We start from the raw sequence: 6,980 nt of genomic DNA, 5'->3' as shown, positions 1-6,980 counted from the left end.
AGGGTGATGGTTAAGATTAGAGTTTGGGTTTGCGTGAGGCTGAGGGTTACTGTTAGGTTGAATTTTAGGGTTATTCTTAGGGTTAGGGTTAGGGTGAGAGTGCGAGTTAGGTTTAGGGAAAAGATGAGGGTAAGTTTTACCGTGAAGGTTCGGGTGAGGATAAGGTTTAGGGTTAGGCTGAGGGTGGGGGTGAGGGTTAAGGTTAGGGTTCGGATGACGGTGAGTTTTAGGGTTAGGTTTAGGATTAGGATTAGGGTTAGGGTTAGGCTGAACTTGAGGGTTTGGGTGAGGGTGAGGGTTAGGGTTAGGTTTAGGGGTGAGGGTTAGGGTTAGGTTTAGGTTGAGGGTTAGGGTTAGTGTGAGTGTTAGGGTGAGGGTGAGGTTGAGGGTGAAGTTTCGGGTGAAGGTGGGGAAGATGGTGAGGGTTAGCGTTAGGATTAGGGTTAGGGTGAGTTTTAGGGTTAGGGTTAGGGGTATTGTTAGGATTAGGGTTAGGATGAGGGCTAGGTTGAAGATGAGGGTTAGGGTTAGGTATAGGATGAGGATTAGGTTTTTGGGTGAGGGTTTGGGTTAGGTTTAGGGTGAGGGTTAGGGTTAGGGTGATGTTTAGTTTGAGGGTGAGTGTTAGGGTGAGTTTGAGGGTGAGGGTGAGGCTTAGGGTGAGGGTGAGTGTGAGGGTTAGGTTTAGGATTAGGGGTAGGTTAAGGGTTAGAGTTAGGGTGAGGGTTAGGTTTAGTGTGAGGGTTAGGGTTAAAGTTAGGGTGAGGGTAAATATTAGGCTAAGGGTTAGAGTGAGAGTGAGTGTTAGGATTAGCGTGAGTGTTAGTGTGAGGGTTAGGATGAGAGTTAGGTTTAGGGTGAGGGTGAAGCTGAGGGTGAGGGTGAGTGTTAGGGTTAGGTTTAGTGTGAAGGTTAGTGTAAGGGTGAGTTAGAGTGAGAGTGAATGTTAGGATTAGCGTGAGTGTTAGTGTGAGGGTTAGGATGAGAGTTAGGTTTAGGGTGAGGGTGAAGTTGAGGGTGAGGGTGAGTGTTAGGGTTAGGTTTAGTGTGAAGGTTAGTGTAAGGGTGAGGGTTAGTTTTAGGGTGAGGTTTAGGGTTAGGGTAATGGTTAGGTTGAGGGTTAGAGTTAAGGGTAGGGTGAGGGTCCGGGTGAGGGTTAGGGTTAGGCTGAGGGTTAGGGTTAGGGTGAGGTTTAGGGTTAGTGTTAGGTTGAGACTTAGGGTTAGTGTGATGTTTATTGTGAGGGTGAGTGTTCAGGTGATGGTGAGGGTGTGGGTGATGGTGAAGTTTAGGCTGTGGTTGAGGCGTAGGGTTAGAGTGAGTGTTAGGGTGACGGTGAGGGTTAGGAGAAGCTGAGGGTTAAGCTTAGGGTTAGGTTTAAGGTGAGGGTTATGGTTAGCTTTAGGATTATGGTGAGAGTTAGGTTTAGGTGTCGGGATAGGGTTAGGGTGAGGGTTAGGGTTAGGGTTAGGGTTAGTGTGAGGATAAGGGTTAGGGTGAGGTTTAGGGTGAGGGTGAGGGTTAGGGCTAGCGCTAGGGTTAGGGTTAGGGTTAGGGTGAGGGTTAGGGTTAGGGTTAGGGTGAGGGTTAGTGTTATGGTGATGTTTAAATTGAGGTTGAGTTTTAGTGTGAGGGTGAGTGTGAGGGTGAGGGTTAGGTTGAGGGTGCATGTGAGGGTGAGGTTGAGGGTGAGGGTTAGGTTAGGGTTAGGGTGAGGGTTAGGGTTAGGGTTAGAGTTAGTGTTAGAGTGAGGATAAGTGTTAGGGTGAGGATTATTTTGAGGGTGAGTTCTAGGGTTAGGATTAGGGTTAGGGTTAGTGTTAGGCTGATGGTGACGCTGAAAATGAGGGTGAGGGTTAGGGTTAGGGTGAGGGTTAGGGTTAGTGTTAGGTTTATTGTGATGGTGAGGGTCAGGGTGAGGGTGAGGGTTCGAATGAGGGTGAGGTTGAGGGTGAGGTTCAGGGTTAGGATGAGGGTTAGTTTGAGTTTTAGGGTGACGTTTAGGGTTAGGGTTAGGCTTATTGTTAGGGTTAGTGTTAGGGTGATGTTGAGGGTGAGGGTTAGGGTTAGGGTGAGGGTGGTGTAGAGGGTTAGGGTTAGTATTGTGGTTAGTGTTAGGGTAAGGATGAGGGGGAAGGGGAGGTTGAAGGTGAAGGTTAGGTTTAGGATTAGGGCTAGGGTGAGGGTGAGGGTGTGGGTTAGGGTGAGGGTGAGGGTTTCGGTTAGGTAAGGGTTAGGCTTAGGTTTAGTTTTAGGGTGTGGGTGAGGTTGAGGGTTAGGATTAGGAATAGTGTTAGCTTTAGTGTTATGCTGAGGGTGAGGGTCAGGGTGAGGGTGAAGATTATGGTTAGGGTTAGGGTTAGGGTAAAAGTTATGGCTAGTGTAAGCGTTATGGTCAGTGTTAGAGTAAGGGTTAGGGTTAGGATAACGATTAGGGTGAGTGTGATGGTTAGGATTAGGTTTAGGGTGAAGGTTAGGGTGAGGGTGAGGGTATGGTTTAGGGTTAGGGTTAGCATTTGGGTTTGGGTGAGTGTTAGTGTGAGGTGTCGGGATAGGGTTAGGGAGAGGTTTAGGTTTAGGTTGAGGGTTAGGGTTAGGGTTAGGGTTAGTGTGAGGATTAGGGTTATGGTGAAGGTTAGGGTGAGGGTGAGTGTTAGGGTTAGCGTTAGGGTTAGGGTGAGGGTTAAGGTTAGGTTTTCGCTTAGGGTAAGTTTTAGGGTGAGAGTTCGGTTTAGGGTCATGATTAGGGTGGGGTTGAGGGTTAGTGTGTGGGTGATGGTGAGGGTGAGGTTGAGGGTTAGGTTGAGGGTGCGTTTGAGGGTGAGGTTCAGGGTGAGGGTTAGTGTTAGGGTTAGGTTGAGGGTTAGGGTTAGGTTTAGGGGGAGAGGGAAGATTAGGGTTAGGATTAGGGTTAGGTTTAGGGTTAGGCTGAGGGTGAGGGTCAAAGTGTGGGTAAGGTTTAGCGTTAGGGTTAGGGTGAGGATTAGGGTTAGTGTGAGGGTTAGTGTGATGGTGACGGTCAGGTGAGGGTGAGGTTTAGAACGAGGGTGAGGGTGAGGGTGAGGGTTAGGTTTAGGATTAGGTTTAGGGTGAGTTTTAGGTTTAGGATTAGGGTTAGAGTTAGGGTTATTGTTAGAGTTACGGTTATGGTTACAAAGAGGGTGAGGGCAAGGGTTAACATTAGGATTAGGGTTAGGTTTAGGGTGAGGGTGGGGTTGAGTGTTAGGGTTAGGATTAGGGTTAGGGTAAGGCTGAGGAGGAAGGGGAGGTTGAGGGTGTGGGTTAGTGTTAGGGTTAGGGTTAGGATTATTGTGAGGTTTAGGGTGAGTGTGAGGGTGAGGGAGAGGGTTAGGCTTAGGGTAGGGGAAGGGTTAGGGTGAGGTTTAGAGTGATGGGTAGGGTGAGGGTGAGAGGTAGGGTTAGCATTAGAGTTAGGGTGAGGGTGAGGGTTAGAATGAGGGTTAGGGTGAGGGTTAGGGCTAGGGTTAGTGTTAGGGTGAGGGTGAGGTTGAGGGTGAGGTTTAGTGTTAGGATTAGGGTTACTGTTAAGGTGACGGTTAGGGTTAGGCTGCAGGTTTGCGTTAGGGTGATGTATATTGTGAGGGTGAGGGTTAGGGTGAACATGAGTGTTGGGGTGATGGTGAGGTTTCGGGTGAGTGTGAGGGTAAGGGTGTGGTTGATGGTTAGGTTTAGGGTTAGGATGAGGGTTAGGGTGAGGGTTAGGGTGAGGGTGAGTTTTAGATTTAAGTTTAGGGTTATGGTGAGATTTAGGGTTAGGGTTAGTGTTAGGGTTAGGGTGAGAGTTACGGTGAGGTGTTGGGATAGGGTTAGGTTGATGTTTATTGTGAGGGTGAGGGTTAGGGTGAGGGTGAGTGTTCGGTGAGGGTGACGGTTCGGGTGAGGGTGAAATTTAGGGTGTGGTTGAGAATTAGGGTTAGGGTAAGTGTTAGGGTGAAGGTGAGGGTTAGGGTGAGGGTGAAGGTTAGGGTTAGGGTGAGAGTTACGTTGAGGTGTCAGGATAGGGTTAGGGTGAGGGCTAGGGTTAGGGTTAGGGTTAGTCTGAGGATAAGGGTTAGGGTGAGGGGTAGGTTTAGGGTGAGGGTTAGGGTTAGCGTTAGGTTTTGGGTTAGGGTTAGGGTTAGGGTGAGGGTCAGGTTTAGGGTTAGTTTGAGGGTTATGTTTAGGGTGATGTTTAAGGTGAGGTTGAGTGTTAGTGTGAGGGTGAGTGTGAGGGTGAGGGTTAGGTTGAGGGTGCGTGTGAGGGTGAGGTTGAGGGTGAGGGTTAGGGTTAGGTTTAGGGTGAGGATTAGGGTTAGGGTAAGGATGAGGTTTAGGATCAGGGTTAAGCTGAGGGTGAGGGTGAAATTGAGGGTGAGTGTTAGGGTTTGTGTGAGGGTTAGGCTTAGTGTGAGGGTTAGGGGAAGGTGAGGTTTAGGTTGATGGGTAGGTTTAGGATGATGATTAGGGTTATGATTAGGGTGAGGATTAGCGTTAGAGTGATGTTAATATGAGGGTGGGGGTTACTGTTAGGATTAGCGTTAGGGAAAGGTTTAGGGTTAGGGTAAGGGTTAGGCTTAGAGTTAGGGTTAGTGTGAGGATAAGTGTTAGGCTGAGGATTAGGTTGAGGGTGAGGTTTATTGTTAGGATTAGGGTTAGGGTTAGGGTGAGGATGAAGGTGAGGGTGAAAGTGAAGGTGAGGGTTAGGGTTAGGGTGAGTGTTAGGGTTAGTGTGAGGGTTAGTGTGATGGTGAGGGTGAGGGTGAGGGTGAGGGTTAGAATGAAGGTGAGGGTGAGGGTGATGTTTAGGGTTAGGATTAGGGTTAATTTCAGTTTTAAGGTTAGGTTTAGGGTTAGGATTAGGCTTATTGTTAGCGTTAGCCTTAGGGTGAGGGTGAGGGTGTGGGTGAAGTTTAGTGTTCGGGTTAGGGTTAAGGTTAGGGTGAGGCTGGAGTTGAGCGTTAGGGTTAAGATTGGGGTTAGGGTTAGGGTAAGGCTTAGGGGGAAGGGGATGTTGAGGGTGAGGTTTAGGGTTAGGGTTAGGTTGAGGGCTAGGATGAGGTGAGGGTTAGGCTGAGGGTGAGGATGAGTGTTTCGGTTAGGTAAGGGTTAGGGTTAGGGTGCAGTTTAGGTTGAGGGTTACTCTGAGGTTAGTTTTAGGGTGAGAGTTAGGGTTAGGGCTAGGGTGAGGGTGAGGGTGAGGGTTAGGGTTAGGGGTAGGGTGAGGGTCAGGGTGAGGGTTACTGTTAGGTTGAGGGTTAATTTTAGGGTGAGGGTTAGGGTTAGTGTTAGGGTGAGAGTTAGGGTTAGGGTGATGTTTATTGTCAGGGTGAGGGTTAACGTGAGGGTGAGGGTGAGGGTTAGGTTTTGGGTTAGATTTTGGGTGAGGGTGAGGGTTAGGATTAGGAATAGGGTTAGGGTTATGGTTAGGCTGAGGTTGAGTGTCAGGGTGAAGTTGAAGTTTAGGGTTAGGTTTAGGATTAGGGTTAGGGTTAAGGTGAGGGTTATGTTTAGTGTGAGGGTTATGGTTAGGATTAGGGTTAGGGTGAGGGTAAATGTTAGGGTGAGGTTTAGGGTGAGTGTGAGGTTCACAGGTAGGGTTAGGTTTAGGGTGAGGATTAGGGTTTGGGTGATGTTTAGGGTGAGGGTGAGAGTTATGGTGAGGATGAGGGTTCAGCTGAGAGTGAGGGTTCAGAAGAAGTTGAGGTTTAGGGTGTGGGTGAGGAATAGGGTTAGGTAGAGTGTTAGTGTTAGGTTTAGGGTTAGGGTGAGGGTTAGGGAGAGGGGTAGGGTTAGGGTTAGAGTGAGGGTAAGAGTTAGGTTGAGGGTTAGGGTGAGGGGTAGGTTTAGGATTAGGATGAGGGCTAGGATGAGGGTGAGGGTTAGGTTGAGGGTTAGGGTTTGGGTGAGTGTTAGGGTTAGGTTAGGGTGAGGGTTAGCTTTAGGGTGATGTTTAGTAGGAGGGTGAGGGTTACTGTCAGGGTTAGCCTTCTGGAAAGAGTTAAGGTTAGTGTTAGGGTTAGGGTGAGGGTTAAAATGATGGGTAGGGTTAGCGTTAGTTTTAGGTTGAGGGTTAGCGTAAGAGTGAGGGTTAGGGTTTGGGTTGGGGTGAAGTTTAGTTTTAAGGTGATGTTTAGGGTAAGGTTGAAGGTAAGTGTGAGGGTGAGGATGAGGGTGAGGGTTAGGTTCTTGGGGCAGGTGAGGGTGAGGTTGAGGGTGAGGATTAGGGTTAGGGTTAGGGTGAGGGTGATGGTTAGCGTTCGAGTTAGGCTGAAGTTGAGGGAGAAAGTGAGGGTGAGGGTTAGGGTTAGGGTTAGGTGAGGGTTAGGGTTAGTGTGAGAATAAGTGTGATTGTGAGGGTCAGGATGAGATTGAGGGTTAGAATTATGGTGAGGGTGAGGGTGAGTGATAGGGTTAGGATTAGGGTTAGGGTGAATTTTAGGGTTAGGTTTAGGGTTAGGGTTTGGGTTATGTTTAGGGTTAGGGTTAGGGTGAGGATGAGGGTGAGGGTTAGCTTTAGGGTTAGTGTTAGTGTTAGGATGAGGGTGGGGTTCAGGGTTAGGTTTACGATTAGGGTTACAGTTAGGGTAAGGCTGAGGGGGAACGGGAGGTTGAGGGTGAGGGTTAGGGTTACGGTTAGGGTGAGGGCTAGGTTCAGGGACAGGGTGAGGGTGAGGGTGAGGTTGAGCGTTTCATTTAGGTAAGGATTAGAGTGAGGTTTAAGCTGAGGTTAGTTTAATGGTTAGGGTTAGGGTTAGGGTTAGGGTTATGGTGAGGGTAAGGGTTAAGGTGTGGTTTAGTGTGAGGATGAGGGTTAGGTTTAGTGTTAGGGTTAGTGTGAGATTTAGTGTGAGGGTTAGGGTTAGGGATAGGATTAGGGTGAAGGTGAGGTATAGGGTGAGGGTTAGAGTTGTGGTCAAGGGTTAGGGTGAGGGTGAAGGTGAGTGTTAGGGTTTGGTTTCGGGTTAGAGTTAGGGTGAGGG

This window comes from Dipodomys merriami, unplaced genomic scaffold, assembly GCF_024711535.1.
Source record: "Dipodomys merriami isolate MVZ:Mamm:240054 unplaced genomic scaffold, mDipMer1.0.p SCAF_54, whole genome shotgun sequence".
NCBI classification, from domain to species: domain Eukaryota; kingdom Metazoa; phylum Chordata; class Mammalia; order Rodentia; family Heteromyidae; genus Dipodomys; species Dipodomys merriami.
The sequence above is the reverse complement of the archived record's forward strand: the minus strand, read 5'-3'. Positions refer to the sequence as shown.